This window comes from Bos grunniens, chromosome 10 (genome assembly GCF_055505025.1).
Source record: "Bos grunniens cultivar Pamir isolate PY7600 chromosome 10, Bosgru_T2T1.0, whole genome shotgun sequence".
NCBI lineage: Eukaryota > Metazoa > Chordata > Mammalia > Artiodactyla > Bovidae > Bos > Bos grunniens.
In genome coordinates, this window is record NC_141174.1 from 35,253,184 (window position 1) to 35,276,143 (window position 22,960).

Below are 22,960 nucleotides of genomic sequence, written 5' to 3' on the forward strand. Positions count from 1 at the left end.
AATCATTTCCTAGAGATCAGCACTTGTACAAAGTGACATCATTATTTTTATGATCAAATAAGTTAGGATAAAAGTGTCTTTTTTCAGAACAATTTTGCACCATAACTTACCATAAATACCTAATGTCACCCTGCCCTTGTGCTCCTTCTTCTGGGATGTGTCCCTCAAGCTGAAACAATAAGGAGAAATGGTGCTCAGGAAAAGTGTGCATCTCCTGCACGCATGTCTTGCAGGTCATCTGTCAGGGCACTTTGCACACACGTGTGTGTGTGTGTGTGTGTGTGTGTGTTAAATGGGCCAACCCAGGGCTTTAACACTTTTTTAATTAGTTGCCAACATTTTGTACATAGGAAGTTTCAGTTAAAAGTCTGGATTTCAGGTTTTTATTTAAAAATGTGAAGATATAACAACCATTGCCTATACTGCCACAAGTGAAGCTATATAGCAGCTGCCTCCTTTAATGGGGTCTTCGCTTTCCACTTTTCCCTAGTCCTCACCAGTCTTCATTGCATTACACCCTGCTCTTAACTTGGGTTACTTGTCTGACACCTTTTTCACAGCTAGCTATTTTGGAGGGGTGGGGGGTGATAAGCCTATATCAGTTCAGTCGCTGAGTCGTGTCTGACTCTTTGCAGCCCCATGGACTGCAGCACACCAGGCTTCCCTAACCATCACCAACTCCTGGAGCTTGCTCAAACTCATGTCCATGGAGTCAGTGATGCCATCCAACCATCTCATCCTTTGTCATCACCTTCATCTCCTGCCTTCAATCTTTCCCAGCGTCAGGGTCTCTTCTAATGAGTCAGTTTTTCACATCAGGTGGCCAAAGTATTGGAGCTTCAGCATCAGTCCTTCCAATGAATATTCAGACTGATTTCCTTTATCAGTCCTATATACCCAGTTCAAATCAACTTTCCAAATGCAACTTTTTTTCCTTTTGCTATGAAATCTGCTACTGCTAAGTCGCTTCAGTTGTGTCTGACTCTGTGTGACCCCATAGACAGCAGCCCACCAGGCTCCTCCATCCCTGGGATTCTCCAGGCAAGAACACTGGAGTGGGTTGCCAGTTCCTTCTCCAATGCATGAAAGTGAAAAGTGAAAGTGAAGTTGCTCAGTTGTTTCCGATTCTTAGTGACCCCATGGTCTGCAGCCCACCAGGCTCCTCTGTCCATGGGATTTTCCAGGCAAGAGTACTGGAGTTGGGTGCTTATTCTCAAAAGGACGTATCCTAGTGGGAATTGGATAATCAACACTGCCCCATATTCCCTCCCCACTAGCTCCTAACAGACAGCTCTCATAGGGGTCTCCGATAAGAAGTATTAGTGTGAAAGGGTCTTTCCTCTGTCTGAAGTATTCTTTGACCCTCTCTCTACCCACAGGCTGCATCCTTTTCTGAGAATCCATATCTGGAGGAGATTTAAAAAATTAAGCCAATCAAATCACCTCAGAGGACACTCTAGATCCCCTACCTCTTTTCTTCCTGAATGCTGTCATCCCACCTCCCAGCAGTCAAACACACTGGATTTATCAATTCATTTCTAACAGAGAATATGACCAGAGTGGTGTGCTATCAATTCCAAGTTTAGGTTACTTAAAAACTGTTGCTCCCATTTTGAAGGATCACTCTCTCTTCCTTGGATGGCCTGTGCTGGAGGAAGCCAGGTGTCAAGTTAAGAAACAGCCCCATGACGAGACTAACAGGGTAAGAGACAGAGGCCCAACAGCAACCACATGCATGACCTTGGACGTGGATCGCCTCTCCTTTAGATGAGCCCACAGCCTGTACTTACAGCTTGACTGCAACCTCATGAGAGACTGTGAGCCTGAAGCTCCCAAGTAAGCCACATTCAGATTTATGACCCACAGAAACTGCGAGATAATACATGTTTGTTGTTTTTAAGCTACTAAATTTGGGGGTAATTTGTTAAGTTGTTGTTGCTGTTCAATTGCTAAGTTGTGTTCGACTCTGCAGTCCCATGGACTGCAGCATACCAGGCTTGCCTGTTGTCTACTGTCTCCCGGAGTTTGCTCAAGTTCATGTCCATTGAGTTGGCTTTGCTATCTAACCATCTCATCATCTGCCACCTTCTTCTCCTTTTGCCTTCAATCTTTCCCAGCATCAGGGTCTTTCCCAATGAGTCAGTTCTTTGCATCAGGTAACCAAAGTATTGGAGCTTTGGCTTTAGCATCAGTCCTTTCAATGAATATTCAGGGTCGATTTCCTTTAGGATCAGCTGGTTTGATCTCTTTGCAGTCAGTTTGTTAAGTAACACTATGTAACCAGCACAGGGGATGCTGAGGCCACTGGTCCAAACACCGTTGTCTAAAAACCTCAGCTCTGATGGAACAGCTTCTTCTTCAGTCTTCTGACTTGTTTAGGCAGGGAAACATTGTTTTTTTTTATATTTCTGGGCTCTAGAATGTTATAGAAGCATCCTTCCAGACTCTTCATCATATTGATTACAGAGACAAGTTCGACATATCAGCCCCAGTCACCAAAGAGCCCCAGATTCTCTGCAGGTGGAATGATGAAGGCAAAGTGCTGTGGGTGTGCCGGTCCTCTCCACTGATGCCCAGAGCCATGTCAACTGTCAGGAGATTGAAGTTCTCTTACAAGGAAAGACACAGGCAATTCCTGCTTCTATTGAGAGTGCAACAGAAGTCAAGACCCAGAAAAACTGGAGGAGTGAACCAAGTATTTCTTCGGCAACACTCACTGTCTCTCCCTTACTCTCCCCTGGTGAGCAGCCTCGGGGGCCTGCCCTGCGCCCTGCGCTCTGGACTGAGTTATCAGTGATCCATAGGAAACTGCCCCGTGTAGGTTCCACCTTCACATATACGATCCACAAGGGCAGGGCCCTTGCCTGTGTTGTTTACTGCTATGTGCAGGCACTTTGACTTGTGACTGGCACGTAGAAGACACTCAGTATAGATTTGTTGAAGTTTTAATACCTCAGAGTGGGACGTGATCGAGGGTGATGACCTCCTATAGCCAGAGCATATATCTTCCACTCCCTTCCCCTCCTCCTAGCATCAGTCTGCTCACCCCTGGAATCTGGATTTGGGGAACACCCCTGATCATCTTAGCTGGGTCCCTGGCACTGCGGAGATGAGGGGCTGGAAAAGGGGCACTACTCAGGCTCCATTCCTTTCTGCCACAGTGTTCAAAGAGAAGGACCATCCCTCTGCCCAGCAAGGAGACAGATATACAAAGATTCTGCAGGCCACCTCTACAAAGCTTCAGGGCCAAGCTCTCAGTTCAAGGGACACCAAGTAAGGAGATAGAAACACCAGATGGGGTCCTTTGGTGACTGGGTCCAAATGCCTGGTGCCAGAAACCAGAAAATAGCATTTTTTGTATATATAGCAACTGGCCTAGGGCCTCATTCCACCAGCTTCAGAGGGAAATAAATCTTGTTTGTTTAACAGACCCAGTGGAAGAATGTCCTGGCACAATGCCCAACACCCAGTGAGCACTTAATAAATATTTATTGAATGAATGAGAAGGATCTTGAGCCCAGCAATATATTTCTTGGCTGCAAGTGGGGAAAGGTAAAAGTCAGATTTGTGAAGCCATACATCCTCTCTCCTCCCCACAACCCACACACAGAAAAGAGCGAAAAGGAAAGCAAAGAAACATATCATTAGAGCAGTAGGAAGAAGCCACCTCCGCTCTGCGACTTGGGTCAAAGCAGTTAACCTCTCTGGGTCATAACTGCTTCATTTGTATAATGGAAAATCTGGGCTTGGAGAGCCAGTGCTAAGCTGCTATGGCTCTGAGTTTCTCTAAGGCACAGTCCCTCACACCTAATTACACAGTTTGCCTGCAAAAGGCAAGTGGCCTGTCTTTATCAGAGCAGGAACAAGAAGGAAGAGCCATTGTCATTCAAATCATGGGGTTGACCTTTCTCTCAACCTCCTGCTTTGTGCAAGCAGTCCAGTTACAGAACAGATATTCTTCTTTAGGGCTATTTTTTTAGTAACATTGAGAAGAGGTTGAAGAGGAAAAGCTTCTGGTGAAAACATGCCCTCCTTTTCAGGTTGTAATTTTTCATGTTCATTACAATGGGAAACCCCCTCTCCAAGGACAGTGCCAAATAAGAGGGCAGCAAGGTTTCTCCACACAGAACTCAGTCTGCTGCTGGGGTGGAAGCAGCTGGTATTCAAGAATTAGGAGTAGATTTACTTTTGAAAGGAGGTAGACAAGGGGAGAGCAGAGAGCAGGGGAAAAAGCCTCTCTGCCTTTTCAGTTTTGTGGACAGTAAAAAATGTCCTTCTGAAAAGAGCAAAAGGAAGAGGTGGGGGAAAAAGTTTTTAAGGTGAAAAGAAAAAGAATTATCTTTTGTGTGAAAATAAAGCACTTATTTTCAGCATCTATAGTGCTGGTGATCAGCACAAAAATCCTTACTGAAAAGAAGGCAAACAAATCAAAATTTGTGCTAGGAAATTTCAGGAGTGTTTAATAAATGTCACACAGCAGAAGGATTCCATGTTCAAATTAGTTTGGGGACTTTGCAGTACTTCTCAGAGCCTTTACTGTACAAAGGGGCGTGGCGACTGGAAAGAAAGACTTCACCTCCAGCGAGCAGAGTTTTCAGAAGACACTTCGGTAAACACTGCCTTATAACTCATTTCTCTTACTTGAAGGTAAATCACGCAAATGAAAAAGAATTGTCCTCTCTAGTTTCAGAAGAAAAAACAAGATCAACACATGTTTCAAATTACTCCTTTGGGAGAGTGGAATTAACAATTTAGTTTCAATACTGAACCTTTGCATAGAAGTTAGAGGGCAAAAGATCCGGGCTTGATATATTGATGCACTTGCTGACAATAACAGCTGTTCCCAAATGAAGAAACTTATCATCAGGAAGACTGAATAACTTGTCTCTGGAATAAAAATAATGGCCACCCCAGATGGAGTGTTTGCTCTGTTATGATTCTGTGCTAAACAACATTACCTATGTAGATACAGATAGAGAGATATAAAACATGCATGTCTATATGGTATGTATGAATTTATATTTATGTTTATACCCACTTTTCTATTTAATCTTTATAACCCTACATAAGAAGATACTATCACTTATCTTCATTTTGTAGATTAGTAAACTAAGATTCCAGAACATTACCTACTTTGCCCAAGCCCACATATAGAGTAAAAGGCTTAGCATAAGTTCAACTACCAGTCATAAAGCCCTGTAGAAAGGGTTTTGGTATAGACAGAGTGTTCTATGCTGGGAAAGATGGAGGGCAGGAGGAGAAGGGGGCGACAGATGATGAAATGGTTGGATGGCATCACCAACTCAATGGACATGAGTTTGAGCAAACTCTGTGAGATAGTGAAGGACAGGGAAGCCTGGTGCGCTGCAGTCCATGGGGTCAGAAAGATTCGGACACAACTTAGTGAATGAAAAACAATGGGATTTACAGGGTCCAGTACTATTGCCTGGAAAATCCCATGGACAGAGGAGCCTGGTAGGCTACAGTCCATGGAGTCGCAAAGAGTCGGACATGACTGAGCGACTTCACTTTCACTTTACAAATAGTTATGACTAATTTTCCATCCACCTATATAGACTACTAATAATAGCATTTACAAAAACACTGAATTCAACTTGTAAACATCCTAGTGGCTGCTCTGTGCCTGGCACTGTAAAGAATGCAACTGAAAAGAGCAAGGTGATCAAACCAGTCAATGCTAAAGGAAATCAACTCTGAATATTCATTGGAACAACTGATGCTGAAGATAAAGCTCTAATATTTTGGCCACCTGATGTGAAGAGCCAACTCTTTGAAAAAGACCCTGATGCTAGGAAAGATTGAGGGCAGGAGGATAAGGGGTGACAGAGGATGAGATGGTTGGATGGCATCACCAACTTGATGGACATGAGTTTGAGCAAACTCCAGGAGTTGGTGATTGGCAGGGAAGCCTGGCATGCTGCAGTCCATGGGGTCACAAAGAGTTGGACACAACTGAGTGACTGAACTGAGCTGTCCTGTGAAGCCTCAGGCTTTGCACATAAAGGTTACCATTGAGGCAGAATGTTCTGGATGGTTGTGGGTCTGAAGCTGTTGAAACAGTGAGCTGGAGTGACAGGAAGTTCCTGTGACAAGGGTAACGAGCACACAGAGTGCTCATATCTAATCAGCACTGAGTGCTGGGCTCCATCTTTGCCACATAGCATGAATAGCTACAGTAAAATACAGGGGAAGGTGCCCGCATTAGCTTCAGCAGCATGAGCAGCCAGGACTACACCTGGATGTGAATCAGACCTGCAGAAGTGCCTCAAGTAGGACCAGGGAATCCAAGTGAAGGTACAAAGGAAGGTAGGCTAATTGAGCTTTGAGAGTCCTCCTAAGTGTGGATGCAGGTTGAATCACAGGGAAGGAAGAAAACCTTTTGGAAGACAATCTCCAAGGCATTTAGACTTTTTGTGACGTGGTGGTGGTGTTAGCTGAATCGCCAAGTTGTATTTGACTCTTTGTGACCCCATAAACTGTAGACTTCCAGGCTCCTCTGTCCATGGGATTTTCCAGGCAAGAATACTGGAGTGGATTGCCATTTCCATCTCCTGGAGATCTTCCCAACCCACGGATCAAACTTGTGTCCCCTGCTTGGCAGGCAGATTCTTTACTACTGAGCCATCAGGGAAGCCCTAATTTGCTTGATAACATATCCTTTATTGTTTCATTCTCTCCCTTTCTGACTTTCTCATTTCCTTACAGTGTTTCCTTGGATCATCTCCCAAATTAAACACTTGCCCTCAGATCCTTGTTCAGGGTTGCTTCTGGGGGAACCCCACCTGGACTTGGACTCCCAGGCCCTGGCTACCTGGGCATCTAACTTAAGTATTAAATGACCTAAATGATTCTACCTGAGAATTTTACCCTAGATCCGATAAAGAGCTAGAAACAATCTAGAATTTGTTCTGAGGCCACTAGCAATGGCCTCCTATGTCCAGCAAGGTGATGGGAAGGACATTTGAAGCCGTCCAGTTTTTTTCTTTACAGACGAGAAAATTGAGGCTAGCAAGGTTAAGAGATTTACCCAGAGGGAGGCAGAGACAAGAGACAGTTTTTCAACCATACTGGTTAGGAGCCAGGCTATTTGAAGGCAGGCCCCTGGGTTTGAGGCCACACTTGCAGTTTGTGTGACTTGTAGAAAGCTATTTAACTTCTTCAAGTCACCATTTTCTCGTTATAAAGTTATAAAGGGCTTCCCTGATGGTCCAAGCAGTAAAGCATCTGCCTGCGATTCAGGAGACATGGTTTCAATCCCTGGGTTGGGAAGATGCCCTGGGGAAGGAAATGGCAACCCACTCCAGTATTCTTGCCTAGAATCCCCATGGACAGAGGAGCCTGGATGGCCACAGTCCACGGGGTCGCAAAAAGTTGGACACGACTGAGCACACATGCACATAAAGCTGTGAGGGTCGAGTGAGATAATCTGTATAAAGCATTTAGCATGGCATTCACTGGGATGCTTTCAGATCTATATAACAGAAGACCCCACTAAGAGTATCCCAAAAATCAACATTAAGGAATTACAATAATAAGCTCAGAATTGCGGCTGCTCTAAGGCTGGTCAAGGAGGTTCTTATGTCATCAAGGACCTATGCTCTCCATGTTCTGCTGTGCCATCTGCAATGTAGTCTCCCCTGAAGGATGCAGAATGAAAGACGACACTCCAGGCAGCACCACCTCTGGCAACACCAATCAGCAGGAGAGCACATTGGTAGATTCTCCCCAAGATACCCTTTACCCCAAGAAAGAAGACATTTCCCAGAAGCCCGCTTATGTTTCCCTAGCCAGGTCTGCATTGCACTCCATCTCTAATGCAGTTCCCTGACAATAGAAGTCCAGGTAGCATGACTGGCTTAGATCAAAGCAACATGCTCCTCCTGGTGGAGGGGTTCAATCACTTCCCTGGAACACACCAGGGGGAGGGGCCAAACGAAAAGCAGGACTCTTTCAGCAAGAAGGAGGGGTTGGTGCAGACTGACTGCCTGGTTAGGAGGCAACCAAGTCAACCGCAATTGCTGAGTTTACAAAGGTGTTGAGTAAATGCTATTTTTCGTGTGATGCACAGTTCTTTGTGCATCTATAAAATTGCAACTCTTTCTTTGGTTTAAAGCTATTGGCCTTCAAAGGCAAAATTATCTAGTAGTATAAGTTAACACTCTGTCTTAACCATCATTTTGTTTGGTTGGTTTTAGCTTTGTATTTTTTAAGACTTTTTTTTACAGAGCAGTTTTAGATTCACAACAAAATTAAGAGGAAGGTACAGAAATTTCCCATATACCCCTACCCACCCATGTGTAGCCTCCCCATTATCACATCCCCCCAGAAGGGTACGTTTATGACAACTAATGAAACTACATTGGCACAACATCACCCAGAGTCCATCGCTTACACTCAGGCTCACTCTTGGCATTATACATTCTATAGGTTTGGACAGATATATGACATAGTGTTTTCACTGCCCTAAAAATCCTCTGTGGTCCACCTATTTGCCCCTCCCCTTGGCAACCACTGATCTTTTCACTGTCTCCACTCGTTGTTATTCAGTCACTCAGTTGTGTCCGACTCTTTGCGACCCCATGGACTGCAGCACACCAGGCTTCCCTGTCCTTCACCATCTCCCGGAGCTTGCTCAAACTCATGTCCTTTGAGTCAGTGATGCCATCCAACCATCTCATCCTTTGTTGTACCCTTCTCCTCCTGCCTTCAATTTTTCCCCAAATCAGGGTCTTTTCTAACGAGTCAACTCTTCATATCAGGTAGCCAAAGTATTAGAGCTTCAGCTTCAGCATGAGTCCTTCCAATGAATACTCAAGGTTGATTTCCTTTAGGATTGACTGGTTTGATCTCTTCCCTTGCAGTCCAAGGGACTCGAAAGAGTCTTTTCCAGCACCACAGTTCAAAAGCATCAATAGTCTTGCCTTTTCCAGACTGTCAGTGTTGGTTTGTCCAGCATGTAGTCTTTTCAGTTTAGTTCCTTTCCCTCAGTAGTACGTTAAGTCATGTTTTACTTTACGCTATAGGGAAGTTTTGTAAAGGGGAGAGGTGGCTATGGAGCTGGGATAACAGATGGAAAAACAGAGAAAGAAGGGCCTGGTAGAACCAGAAAATGAATTTCACAGGCATCCCACTTTTGCCTAGGGCCTGCTCTGAGCTGGGCTTTAAAGAATGGATTTTACACTTGCACTTGTCCTCCTGAAATCCAAATTCCCACTTGTACTATGAGACTTTCAAGCAAAGAGCAAGTCGGAAAACAAATCCCACTGAGCCTCTTCTAATAGCTGTGCCTCTTAGTACGTATCGCCCTGGCGGGGGCTCTAACTTACTTTGCTCACCCTGACATGGCTAGCACAGCAGATGATCAGGATGCGAAGTGGCCCATCGAAACATCCCCAGGTTTTGTCACGAACGCAAATCTTAACCCTCAGTGAGTGTCTTTCATCTATCAATTTCTCCGCCGTGAAAAAGGACTCTTACCTTGATATTCATCTAGGCCCCTCAGCTGACAGGATCTTTTAGCCTGAGTGTTCTCTGTTCCCCTTGACTCCTAACTCACTTTTTCCCCAGAGAGGGAGTCTGGTTGACCTCACTCACTGGCCAGCCTACTGGTAAAGACCTCCCCCTCAGGTGAGGCACAGCCCCAGCTGGTCAGCAGGAAGTAGGCAGTACAGGGTCACATCATGCTTGCCTGTGTGACTTGACCTGTGAACAGGGGCAGGCTCCATTCTCTCGAAGGGGATATGGGAGGAGAGGGTGGGGGGCAGGGAACCAGACCAAAGTATATGGGGGACAAAGGCATTAATTTACTCAGGAGTATTTAGCCAGAAGAACTAGAGAAAGGTTCCTCTGGCTTCTCCAAGAGGGAGCTACTGCAGTGAGCAGCAAACATGACATTAGATCTAAGGGATGGTGTTTCTGAGGGACCCAGATTTAGTCTGCCTCCCTCCCCCTTGTTTATATCCATTTCAGGGTTTTCTATGAATCAACAAAGATAACAAACAAACAAACAATGAAGGTGGGAAATGGGAGAAGAGAAGCTTGCTGAGGTCTAAACATGGGAGCCTAGTCTGAAGCTGCTGCCTTCCTCCAGATTTGGCAAAGTAGTCTCTCTAGACTTTTACTCCCTACCTTATTCCTTAGATTGGAACTCAAATTTCTCTCGGTCTTGAGTCACAGAATTATAGATAGAAAAGTGCAAAATACACCACCTTGTGTTCAAATCTAGAAACTGAGACCCAGAGAAGCCCTGTGACATGCCTAACTGCTGGAACTTGCCTTGAAATTAAGTCTTTAGCCTGGCTACTCATGTATTCTGGTGCCAGGGGAACCTCTCCATAGCTGCCCAGAGAAGTCTCAGAGGTACAATAGCTGCATGAGTGCCAAGAGTGTTTGCAGACACCAGACGTGGGAGCCTGGAGAGTGCCTGAGCTTCAAGTGCTCACAGCTGATGTAGGTAGAAGCAGCGTCATCCCAGCCTGACGAGGACCACCTGGAGAAACCAGAGACCCGAAGCGCAAGACACCCCACCTTGCTCACACAGCCTGAAGATTGATTCAGGGAAGTTACACCGCCCATAGTGTGACATGCAACTGTTATTTCTTGAAAGGGCACCCATCAAAATCACTAGTCATTAAAATGAATCAAGGTAAGGTTAAAAATTACAAAAGTGAAGACTTAATCTAACTACAGTTTACCTGAAGGAAGGGAAGACCAACTCTTGGCAAAACCCATCCCAAAGGTGAATAAAATAATCCAGACACTTAGCCACTGCCCTTCCCCTCTGTTTTCTCAGGAATAGGCAACACCTCTTTGATGGAAGAGACCTGGGTTCAGATCCTGAATCCTCTGCTTACTAGCCATGAAGACTTGGCCAGGCAATTGCACTTGTCTGAAGTTCTGCTCACTCTTCTACATGATCTGGGACTATTGTGAGAATTCAGAGATAATGTACATAAGGGGCCCAGCTCTGGATGGGCACAGAGTAGGTATTAATGAAATAGTCATGAATTTGGCTGTAACCATCATTATTTGACCACTGTGTGCCCGTATCTAACCATGACGATCACCAACCTAGGCAAGCTGTTTCAACAGGTGAGAAGCAGGCTTTGGCTGGACACAGCTGCCTGGACTTCACATCCCAGTAACAGCACAGAGCCTGCACTGGACACTGGTTGGCTTAAAGCATGGCTCTTCAGCCTCAATTGACATTTTTGGACTGGATAATTCTTTGATTGAGAGACCTAACCAGCCTTGTAGGATGGTGAGCAGGATTTCCCAGCCTCTACTCGTTAAATGCCAGCAGTATCCTTCTCTAATTGTCATAACCAAAAATGTTTCCAGGCATTGCCATATGTTCCCCCAGGGGCAAAATCACCGCTGGTTGTACTGCTGGTCTAGTGACATATCAGGAATGGGTTTCTCAGGTGGGGTCACAGAATCCATCCAAAGTTTCTGGTTACAAATCACCTGCCCAGGGTTACCTTTCTCTGGCAAAGCAATGAAAAACATTCACCTCATATATTTTACAAGCACTGCATTCCAAGGGAGGAGAATGAACTGGGGAAAGAATTTGGTGGGCATGTAGTCTGTGACTACCCACTGCTGCCTGATGAAATGGTAAGCTTTTCTGAAGCTCAAGCATAGACCAGATGTTGGCAGGAGCCCCTTGTTCCTGGTTAAACATTGTAACTGGTCAGCAGCATTCTTTCCAAGGATATTTATCACTCTCCAGTTAAACATACCAAGGCATTGCTCCAATCCCAGGGGCCTATGTCTGCAGAGGGCCCTTTAACAAGAAAATAAAGGAGTAAAAGAATGAATGCAGCCCCCCTTTTTTTTCTTTTTCTTTTCTTTTTTTTACTTAACAATTTATTTTCTCACAATTCTAGAGGCTGAAAGGTCCAAGATCAACATTCTAGCAGATTTGATTTCTGGTGAGGACCCTCTTCCTGGATTGTCGACAGCCACCTTTCCACCATGTCTTCATGCTGAGGAAGGAGGGGGGAGCTGGAGGTCTCCAGTGAATTTTAGATGGGAGTATGGTTGATTAATGATGTTGCATTCGTTTCAGGTGTAAAGCAAAGTGATTCAGTTGTACATATACATGTATCTGTTCTTTTTTCAAATTCTTATCCCGTTTAGGTTGTTACATAAAATTGAGCAAAGTCCCCTGTGCTATACAGTAGGCTTTTGTTGGTTGTCCGTTTTAAATACAGCAGTGTGTACATGTCCATCCCAAACTCCCTAACTATCCCTCCCCCAACCCATCCCCTGGTAACCAGAAGTTCATAACCCCTCCTTTTCATGTCACCTTCTGTTGACCTGTGTGACTCAGGTTTACTAATACATAGGCTCTATAAGGCAACGGCACCCAACTCCAATACTCTTGTCTGGAAAACCTCATGGACCGAGGAGCCTGGCAGGCTGCAGTCCATGGGGTCGCTAAGTTAGACACGACTGAGCAACTTCACTTTCACTTTTCACTTTCATGCATTGGAGAAGGAAATGGTAACCCACTCCAGTGTTCTTGCCTGGAGAATCCCAGGGACGGGGGAGCCTGGTGGGCTGCAGTCCATGGGGTCGCACAGAGTCGGACATGACTGAAGCAACTTAGCAGGCTCAATAAATAGTATTTTAAAAATTAGCAGGCTGTGATTGAGACACACCCCTGGCCAGGAATGGGTTCCCTTGGTCCCGCTGGTGATTCACTGTTGGAAGCTCTGATGACCTCCAGGAGTACGCAGAGAGGGCCCTCTGAGTCTGCTGTGGCCCAAGTGTCTCAAAAATGTGCAGAAACTAGTTCTTTCCAGGTTCAAGGGGCTAAAGTGATTCCATTGGGAGTGAAGAGAATTAACCCCCATCAGCCACACAAAGAGCACCCCAAGATTTGATGGGCCCAGAGGGGAAGGTACGAGAAAGGAAGTAGGTGAGGTACAAACATACATTTAGTTCGCACCTTACAGTAAGTAAGACACTTTTTCAAATGTTACCTCCTTTACTTGTCACCACAGAGGGAGCTATCGTTATCCTCAGCATCGCTGACAATAAATTTGGAAAAGTTTGGCCAGCTGAGACTGGTCTTTGCCACACCTGGGCCTCCCAGCCCTGGCTGCAGAGTTAAATCACCTGAAAGAAAAATACAGATGCCCTGGCCCCAGCCTCCACCAATTCAGTCAAAACCCTCACAGTGGAGCTGGAAAAGTTCCCAGGTGATTATAGTGAACATGTGGGGTCTGGAACCACGGCTGTACCACAAGGAGTAAAGAAGGGAGGTGTGAACAAAAGGGCAACACAGTGGGTAGCTGCTGTCGTGTCCCGTTATCCACCCCCAGCGCCGTATAGTGCAAGGGACACTCCTCCCCTACACCCCCCACACCGGTACGTGGCACTAGGAGAGGCCAGGCAATTTTAAGGTATGCCAAATCCACAAATCCTGCATGCCGTGTGATATATCCCAATAGGAAATGCTTTTGCATAATGGACTTTTCCGAACAGTCGGCACTGCTGTCTCAATTTACTCCTATAGAGCACTGGTTCTCAGGCAGGGGACATTGGACAATGTCTGGAAATAAGACTGCTTCTCACTACTTGGGCAGAGTAAGGAGGTACTACTGGGGATGCTGCTAAACACCTTACAATGCACAGAACAGCCTCCTGTCACAAAGAATTATCCAGCCCTGAACAACAGCAGCAGTAAAGTTGTAACACTGCTGTAAAGAAATAGCAGTCACCACTAGGGTAGACACAAAGCCTTGAAGACTACCCTCCTTCAGGTCAGAAGCCTGTCTCTGACCAGGCACGCTTCAAAGAATCACAGAATCTTACAGCAGGAAGAGACTTCAGAGACAATGAGCCCAACTGAGACTCAGCTGGGTTTTTAGAAAAATCCTAGAACAAAGATATACAGTGTTTACCAAAGCACATTATAATGCATTGCTGGTTTGACTTTCCACCCAGATAGTACATGTGTTGCAAATTAACTAAAAATGGTATTCCTTAATAAGAATTCTTATTCGTTGATTTAACAAATATTTGTTGGGTGCCCAGTGTGTTCAGGGAATGGTGCCAAACTTCCCTGCCAACACTGTTACCCACCCTGGGATAGCCCTCTTAATGTTCAAGCCCGATATAAGATCTGGGTGGGATATACAGACTCAGAACCCAGCAAAATCACCCCCAGCTGGATTTATGGTGATTTTATTGTTTTCTGGTTCATTGGGTAACTTGGCAACCTGGAATCAGGTGTGCAAAGAACTGAAGGAGACCCATTCAAGAATCAACTCTCCCAGGGGCTGCATGGGGCAGCGGGGAGCGGGCAGCGGAGAGCGGGGAATGTGAGGCTCAGCACAGCCTGAGGCCCAAGGGCAGATGCCTAGCATTCCTCCCACTGCCCAAAGACGCCCTCTGTCCCCAACCCAGGCTACTCCAGCTCCCTCTCACATCAGGCAAGTGACGAGCTGCAGACTCTGGCCACCCAACACCCAGCCACGGAGCCCAGGGCTCTCCTCCTCCCATACTCCGCCTCCTCGCTGCCACACGGTTATTGACAAGAATAAGCGCTCCGCGGTAACTTGCAATGGAAATGAAAACTGCTCAGGGGGAAGGAATTGGGAACGTTTTGTCCTTCAGAGTCGCAAAAGATTTAAATCATTCTCCCTATCGGAGGTCTCATTTACCCTGAGTGGAAACAACAGCAAAATAAAAACCTGTTGAATGGATTGTGCAATAAAGGGAAATGAATGCTGCAGAGGCAAACTGGTAGGGGCAAAGAGGAAGACACGAAGCCGCCATGAGGAAGCCTGTGAGCGTGGGGTGCTGGACTCAGGGTGATGCTGGAGGCGGCGGCCAGGGGCCACTCTCCTGCTGGCTCCCTGAGAGTCCCTGTGCCTGTGACCATGGCTCTCCATGCCAGCGGTCACAGTTCCCAGCCACTCTGCCCACCCCACAAAACTCTGGGCTCAGCTATGCTGCTGAAACCTGGCCAGAAACAACTGTCCCTGATGTGAAGCAAGGGCTGGCCAGAGTCATCTGCATGGCAGGCCTGTGATCTCAGCAGATACCCCCAGTATTTCACCTGACTCTCTGCTCCTTCTTCAGAACTCTATCTGGAAGTTATTTCCTCAGAGATGTTTCCTCTAATCCCATAGCTTCATCCTTGCACTCACAAATATTTACTGAATGAATAATATATTGAGCAGCCCCAAAGGTTAGGAAAGCCTATGGGGCTTTCCCAGGTGGTGCTAGTGGTAAAGAACCTGCCTGCCAATGCAGGAGACGTAAGAGACACGGGTTCAATCCCTGAGTCAGGAAGATCCCCTAGAGGAGGGCATGGCAACTCATTCCAGTATTATTGCCTGGAGAATCCCACAGACAGAGGAGCCTGGCGGGTTATGGTCCATAGGGTTGCAAAGAGTCAGACATCACTGAAGCGACTTCGTAGCAGCAGCAGCAGCAAGGGCGTGTGACCTCCCACAGCAAACCTCTTCTCCTTTTTAACAATAATGATGGTAATTAACTACTTATATAATTATTTTATGGGGTCCATGAAATAATTCCCACCCCCAACTCTCCAGCCCTTCCAGAATGTAGAGCTAGAGGAGAACAGGAGCCAAATCTGTCTGGTTGACTCTGCTCCATCCCACTGTTGGTGCCTCCCGGGTACTGGGACATAGTGAGTGAACAAGTGAACATATGCGTGAGCAAACAATCAAAGATATTCTATTTCTCAATCTAAGTCCTCAAAAATCCAGTACTTATTTTTTCCTTACAGCGTATGTCAAACTGGACGAGCCTCATTTCAAGAGCTCGCAGCCACACATGGTTACCATACAGAAGAGCACAAGACTGGGCTCCACCAGGGTCTTACCAGCATTCTGGTTTGCTGGTAAAGTAGGAGAAAAATTAAGCTCTGCTACAGCAGAAGACAGGGCTTTCCAGATGGCTCAGTGGTAAAGAATCTACCTGCCAAAGCAGGAGACATGGGTTCAATCCCTGGATCAGAAATATTCCCTGAAGAAGGAAATGCAACCCACTCCAGAATTCTTGCCTGAAAAATCCCATGGACAGAGGAGCCTGGTAGGCTATAGTCCATGGGGTCTCAAAAGAATCGGACAAACATAATAACCAAACAACCACAGTGGAAGACAACACAGCCCTTACACTTCTGCTCGTTAAACAGCCGGGGTCCCAACCTGACTCTGCCACTCACTACTTGCCCAACCTGGGTAAGTTATGTGACCTCCCTGTACTTCAGTTCCCTCTTCTATAAAGCGGAGGTATTTTAATAACAGTATCTGCATTGAGAGAGAGAGAGCAAAAACGACGAGCTAAGACCCATCAACCCTTAGAACAATGCCTGACACATAAGCTTACGGTAGTATCAGCCATTGAATATCTTATTACATGTTTCTATCACATATAGATATTCACACTCCACTTCCTGCCACAAGAGACGGGAGGCAGCCTGAGTTACCCCACATCCCATGGTTACAACAAAAGAAAAACCAGTATCCATGTTAGAATTGCATTCTGAACACATCAGTTACCAGCAAAGCCCACTGGGGGCCCCAAGAAAAGTAAGCCGGAGTCTAGGTGATAAGGTCTAACCTTTTCCTTTGTGCGTCATGTAGGTCCCTTTGCTCTTAGGATGCCAAGTCCAGAGGCCTCGCACTCGGCCCTTCGGCCTGGAGTTCCCGTTTATAACAGGACTGTGCCAACATCTCAGCTCCAGGGCTGTGTGCAGAAAAGCTGCCCGGGACATTCAGTTCAAGATGGCAGTGGAGAGCCGTGTGCAGAGGCAATGCTCTCGGCCCCGCAATCTAGAGCCCGAGCAGCACAGCTGCGCCTGATAACACACTCCCTCCACCCACTCGGTGCTGGCGAGATCCCTATAAAGCACCCCCACTACAGTCTCTCTGGGAGAGCGTGAGCTTTAGAGGCCACGCTCACACCTCTTCATTCTTTGATCAAAGACTAAAACCTTGAGCAGAAGAACTGTCTTGTTCTGTTGGCTTGAGCAACACTGAGCAGAAGGACCTTTGTTAGGGACCCACCTGGGTCAGTAACATATTCCTTCATGTATCATAGCAAATGAGACTGATTGTGGATGCACAAATTGTACAGGCTAGTAAAAAATTTAAATCTGCATAGAAAATTTAGACTCTGCCATGACACACATTATCATTGGTGAGAACAGGAAGTGCTCATTTAAAGAAAAACCTTGAGCAACTTTCTACAGGTTGTTTTAATGTAGTTCTCACATCTGCTAAATTTAAATTAAAAAAATTAAATCTCATCCTACAAGACAGACAAGTTGTGTCCTTTGCAAGCCAGCAAAGAAAGCAAATGACCTTTACATTTGATTTCCTCTCTGGGGCAAAAAGTTGGTTTTAGAAAGCTGAGCATTCAGCAGGTTCCAGATGCAAGGCAGATGCTGGAACCCTGGCTGCTGTCATTATGGCTTTGGAGCAGGGGGGTGCCACATTTGGAATGAAGTAATAGTACCTACCTTGGGGAAACATTGTGAAATTCAATTGAAATAATATGAATAGCAATGCTTGACCCAAAGTAGGTATTCAATCAATGTCCTTAGGGAAACACAATCTAATGTCTGGATCTCATTAATGATGCCACAATCTCATTAAAAACACTTCTATATTGAACTAAAAATGTGTTCTAATTCTGCCCTTTTTGACTATACAGAATGATTCTAATTTCTTCTCCAAAAAGCATTCAAATATATGAGAGTGACCTTTCATGCCCTCCCCACCAAACTTCTCTTTTCCACCTAAACACCTTCAGTTTCCTCCAATAAGACAAGAATTTGTTGTCTTCAAAGTAACTAGAAGCATCTGGGCTCTGGTGGGTCCCAAGATACACCTCAACACATCTCAGCACCGATAATATGCCAGTAGTCCTGGAGGATCCCAAACTCGGTCCTGTGGGATCAAGTTAACCTCATGGTTAACCTAATGCTTTCTTCTTCATATAAAATTCAAGGACCTTTCTCCATATGCTCTCCCCACCCCCAACACTGACTGCAGACACTGCTTTGTTTGAAAGAGCCTGTTTCAGGACTAATATGCTCTTCACAGTTGAAATCCAGCCCTGAACCTTTGAAGTGACATTTATTGTGGTCTTGGGAAAGGCTCAGCAGAGGTGAGAAGTGACAGCTGAGGGTGATAAATCAAATGCAGCTCAGTTTTCATTTAAGGGCAAACTATCATCCAGTCAGCCTGGCTGAGTCACCAGCCAGCTCGGGCAGCTTGAGATTTCTTATGTAAATGGTAAACAGATCACTGAATGGTGACAATTTCTTCAGCTGCTAGGATGAGCCGTCGGCTTCTGTTCTCTGCTCAAACTTGACATCTTAAGCTGCTGGTTAGAGGAGAGTCGTGTTAACAAAAACGTTTCAGGACTAATCATAATCATAAAGCCTCTATTAGAAATGATGCTGTTTGAACAGCGTGTTCACAACACACCTTATCTCCTCTGCTTCCCAAAGCACTGGATGGGACGTTGTAATACTCTAGCACTGACTGTCCAGTATGGTAGCCACTAGCCACATGGGGCCACTGAGCACTTGAAATCTGGCTTGTCTGAGATTTTAAGTATAAAATATTACAGGATTTCAATGATTTCATACAAAAAATTATAGAATACCTTATATAACTAACCTTATATATTGATTTTACATTGAACTGATATTCTGGATATATTGAATTAAGCTAAGCAATTAAAATTAATTTCACCTTTTCTTAACACTTTTTTTCAGTGTGATTACTAGAAAATTTTAAGTTGCATATATTATTCATAATGTGGCTTCTATTACATTTCAGTTGAACAACGCTAGTTTGGAAGCTAGATGGGAGCTGGAAAATCCCTCATTTCTCTGATTCTTCCTCTGGGTTCAGACTTAGGGAAAAAGGGACCTACTTCAGAACCTATCACTCACTTTACTGTCTATTTATTGGTTAGACTAGAGGAGTGGTCCTCAAACTTCAGTGAACATAAATGCTACAAACTGAACTATGAAGCCCCAAGAGTTATATGCTGAAGCTCTAACTCTCCCCCTCCCACCACATGACTGTATTGGAGATAAGGTCGTTAAAGAGGTGATTAGGGTTAAATTAGGTCACAGGGGTAGAGCTCTGATCCAATAACACTGATACTCCTGGGTATATATTATAGCTGGAAAAACCAAAAACACTGATTTGAAAAGATACACTCCAATATTCATAGCAGCATTATTTACAATAGCCTAGATATGGAAGCAACCTAAACATTCAACAAAGATGAATGGATAAAGAAGAATATATTTGTGTGTGTGTATATATTCTTGTGTGTGTGTATGTATATATAAATGTGTGTGTGTACATATAAACGTACATACACAATAAAATACTATGCAGCCATAAAAAAGAATAAAATTTTGCCACTTGCAGCAACACAGACGGACTTGGAGGGAATAACGCTAAGTAAAGTAAGTCAGAAAGATAAAGACAAATACTGTATGATATCGCTTATATGTGGATTCTTAAAAAAAATACAACAAACTAGTGAATATAACAAAACAGAAGCAGATTTGCAGATATAGAGAACAAACTAGTGGTTACCAGTAGAGGGGAGGGACAGCAGAGGGCTGGGGAAGCAGGAGGTCCAAACTATTATGTATAAAATAAGCCACAGAGATATATTGTACAGTAGGGGGGAACATAGTCAATATTGTAGAATAACTATAAATGGGGTATAACCTTTAAAAACTGACCTGTAACTTACACAATATCATAATCAACTATACTTCAGTAACACAAAACAGAAAAGGAGGAAACGCCAACGCTGTGCTCCACCATGTGAGGACGCAGGGAGAATGTGGCCGTCCACAAGCCAGGAAGAGAGTCTTCACCAGAAACTAAACCCTGATGGAAACTTAATCTTAGATTTTCCAGGCTCCAGAATTGTGAGAAAACACATTTTTTGTTATCTAAGCCACCAAGTCTGTAGTATTTTGTTATGGCAGCTTGACCAGACTAAGGCAATAAGCATCACCTGGGGAGCTCATTAGACATACAGGTTGTTGGGACCTGTTCCCGACTCTATTAATCTGAGATAGGCCTGGAAATCTGCCTCTTTTTAACAAGCACTCTAAGCATTCTATCTATATTTTGATGTGCCCTAGTCCAAAAGAAACATCGTTATCTAGACTCCTGTTGGTGCTGTTACAGTCAGACTTGGCGGCCATGAACTGAATTCCTAGTTCTACCACTCCAGTATGCATGCTAAGTCACTTCAGTCGTGTCCAACTCTTTGCAACCCGCCAGGTGCCTCTGTCCATGGGATTTTCCAGGCAAGAATACTGGAGTGAGTTGCCATGCCCTACTCCAGGGGATCTTCCTGCCTCAGGGATCAAACCCAGGTCTCTTCTGTCTCCTGCATTAGCAGGCGGATTCTTTACCACTGGCGCCACCTGGGAAGCCCTACCACCCCAGCAGTGGCAAACCAAATTAGCTTGATTATGAGCACCCCCTTTTGGTAAAACATTTTGAGCATGCAACCGGCTGAGCACTATACTTAATAGATTACATATGCCCAATGGGGCTTCCCTGGTGGCTCAGTGGCAAAGAATCTGCCTGCCAATGCAGAAAACAGGGGTTAAATTCCTGGGTGGGGAAGATCCCCTAGAGAAAGAAATGGCAACTCACTCCAGTATTATTTCCTGGGAAAAAAAGACAGAGGAGACCGACTAGCTATAGTCCATGGGGTTGCAAGAGTCAGACAGAACTTAGCGACTAAATAATGAATCATTTACTGAAATATTAACAAAGTTAATTTTTGCATAAAAACACAGGTACAAAGTGAAGCTGTTTTCTTTTGAGATCCCAATGGATCATCTTTAGCCTGTGGAGGCCTCTCACTGAACAAGTTATAACACTTTATATATTATATGAAGTTCTTGCTTTTGCCCAAGCTATTCCCATTCTGCCTTCTCTGCACTTAGAAAATGCCTATTTATTCCTCAGGCTTCAACTCATAAATCTCTTCTGAGCTGCTTTTTCTCCCCTCCCCCTCCCACAGACAGCATTTCAGGCCCTCTTTGCAGCACCTCTATGGACTTACCACACCAAACTGCAAATATTTGTTTAACCTGTCAGCTCCTTGAGGGCATGGACTGTACTTTATTTATCTGTTTCGCCTGTGCCTTGCACACAGCTCCTGGCACAAGGTATGCATTTTTTTTAATGTTTGTAAAATGAGCAAACCAATGAATGAAATGCAATTAATCAATATTTTCAGCAAGTCATTGCCCTTCTCTGCAGAAGTAGAATCATCAGAGTGTGTGTGAGAAATAACCCACATAAAGGTGTGCAGCATGAAGCTATCTGAAGCCATGCTGGGCTTTAACTTTGGGTTTACAAAAGCACGTATAATTCACGCCAAGCTGAGGATGAAAGCAAAGTGAGCAGTCTAAGCCACACGCAACTTAAAGAGCAGAGAAGGTTTTGGGTGTTTATTTTTGTTTTTGTTTGGTTTTTTTTTACTGCTATTTTTAATTATTTATTTGTATTAAAGTCAGGATGCTCCTGGCAAAGGAATAATGGATGGTTTGTGAGAGATCTCAGTGCATCTTTGTGGGGCAGGACAAAGATGGATGGGAAACAAGAGGGCTTTTAGAGGCAATATAATCTGTGAGCTACATCCAGGTCTGTACCACACAAAACGAAGGAGTCACTTGGTCCAAGCTCCAGAAATGTTACAGTTCAAAGTATCATCTTTAGGAATTTTAAACCTGGCTTGGCTGTGTAATGACAAGTGTCCTTCCTCTGTAAAGTCTAAACCTCACTAGTTAGAAGTTGGTCTCCCCATTCCTTCTCGTGCATTCTATTGTCTCTGTCTCAAGCTTCCCCATCAGGGGTCATCATGGGTGGCAGCAGGAACCTGGCTGGAAGAATTCTCTTGGGTGTGCTTTCTCATGTGCTGGGACCCACAGGAGAAAAGAAATGCTTTGTTACTTCCCTGTTTACATAAAAGCTTTTCCTTTCAGCAGATACTTGAAAGAAACCAAATTGTACATAACCCATTTATCTTCTCAGACCCACTTAAAAAGATTGACCCTATGATATACTAGAAAGTAAAATATACATCTGTTTATGAATCAAAAGTGATTTATGAATCACTTTTTGAGGTGATTAGCAAGCAACATTAGCAAGTAGAAAGGTTTCTATGCTGCTCCCCTAAGAGTAGGGTTGCCAGATTTAGCAAATAAAAATATAGGACACCTGGTTAAATTTGAATTTCAGATAGACAATGAATAATTTTTTGGTATAAGCATGTCCCAAATATTGCATGTGTCCTGCATTTTATCTGGAAACCTTACCTGAAGGGGAAAAATTTCTATAAAACCCTCATGGGGAAAATCTCTCTCTCTTGTCTCTTTGGAAATGTTGATCACTAGCTGAGAGGTATATGTTAATAAAAACATACATCTGAAAAAAAAAAAATATGTCTGAGACCTCAGATAGCTGAGTTCTCTTTCAGTTCACACTCTCATTGACTCATCAGTGTTTCATCCCAAATACGAGTATGACTCTCCTGGTAGCATGTTTTCTTTGTAGCATAGCAGATTTCTGAAGATCAAATCCGTTACCTGACAGGAGGACCTGATGCAGGTAATTTCATGTAGCAGTGGCAGATACAAGACACTCAGGAGGGATTTCTGTACTAGCTGAGCCTTTCAAAATGTGGTTGTTACCGCCTCTACCTATGTTTAAAGGCTGTTCTGCATCTGACTTGTTGTTGCTCATTTATTAATATCATATCTTGTGCATGCTTCCAAAATGGAAGTATTTGCATTAAAGAAGAATAAAAATCACCAAAAATAAATATCATGTGAGCTTCCTGAAAGCTGAGGCAGAAAATGAAATGCAGCACGTTACATACCTCT

The 22,960-nt window shown here is 44.5% G+C and overlaps 2 long non-coding RNA genes across 3 annotated transcripts in view; both read right to left on the bottom strand.

Moving 5' to 3' along the window:
• The window catches only part of LOC147364305 (uncharacterized), a 75,115-nt gene extending 61,044 nt beyond the window's left edge, over positions 1–14,071 (bottom strand). For both annotated transcript variants that reach the window (XR_015134347.1, XR_015134346.1), the window contains exons 1-2: positions 9,499–14,071; positions 111–169 (exon numbers count right to left, since the gene is read on the bottom strand). This is a non-coding gene — a long non-coding RNA (uncharacterized LOC147364305). The remainder of the gene's footprint in view (positions 1–110; positions 170–9,498) is intronic.
• LOC147364302 (uncharacterized) overlaps positions 1–18,585 on the bottom strand; it is a 156,917-nt gene extending 138,332 nt beyond the window's left edge. The window contains exon 1 of the long non-coding RNA XR_015134344.1: positions 16,627–18,585. This is a non-coding gene — a long non-coding RNA (uncharacterized LOC147364302). The remainder of the gene's footprint in view (positions 1–16,626) is intronic.
• Positions 18,586–22,960: the final 4,375 nt, after the last annotated feature.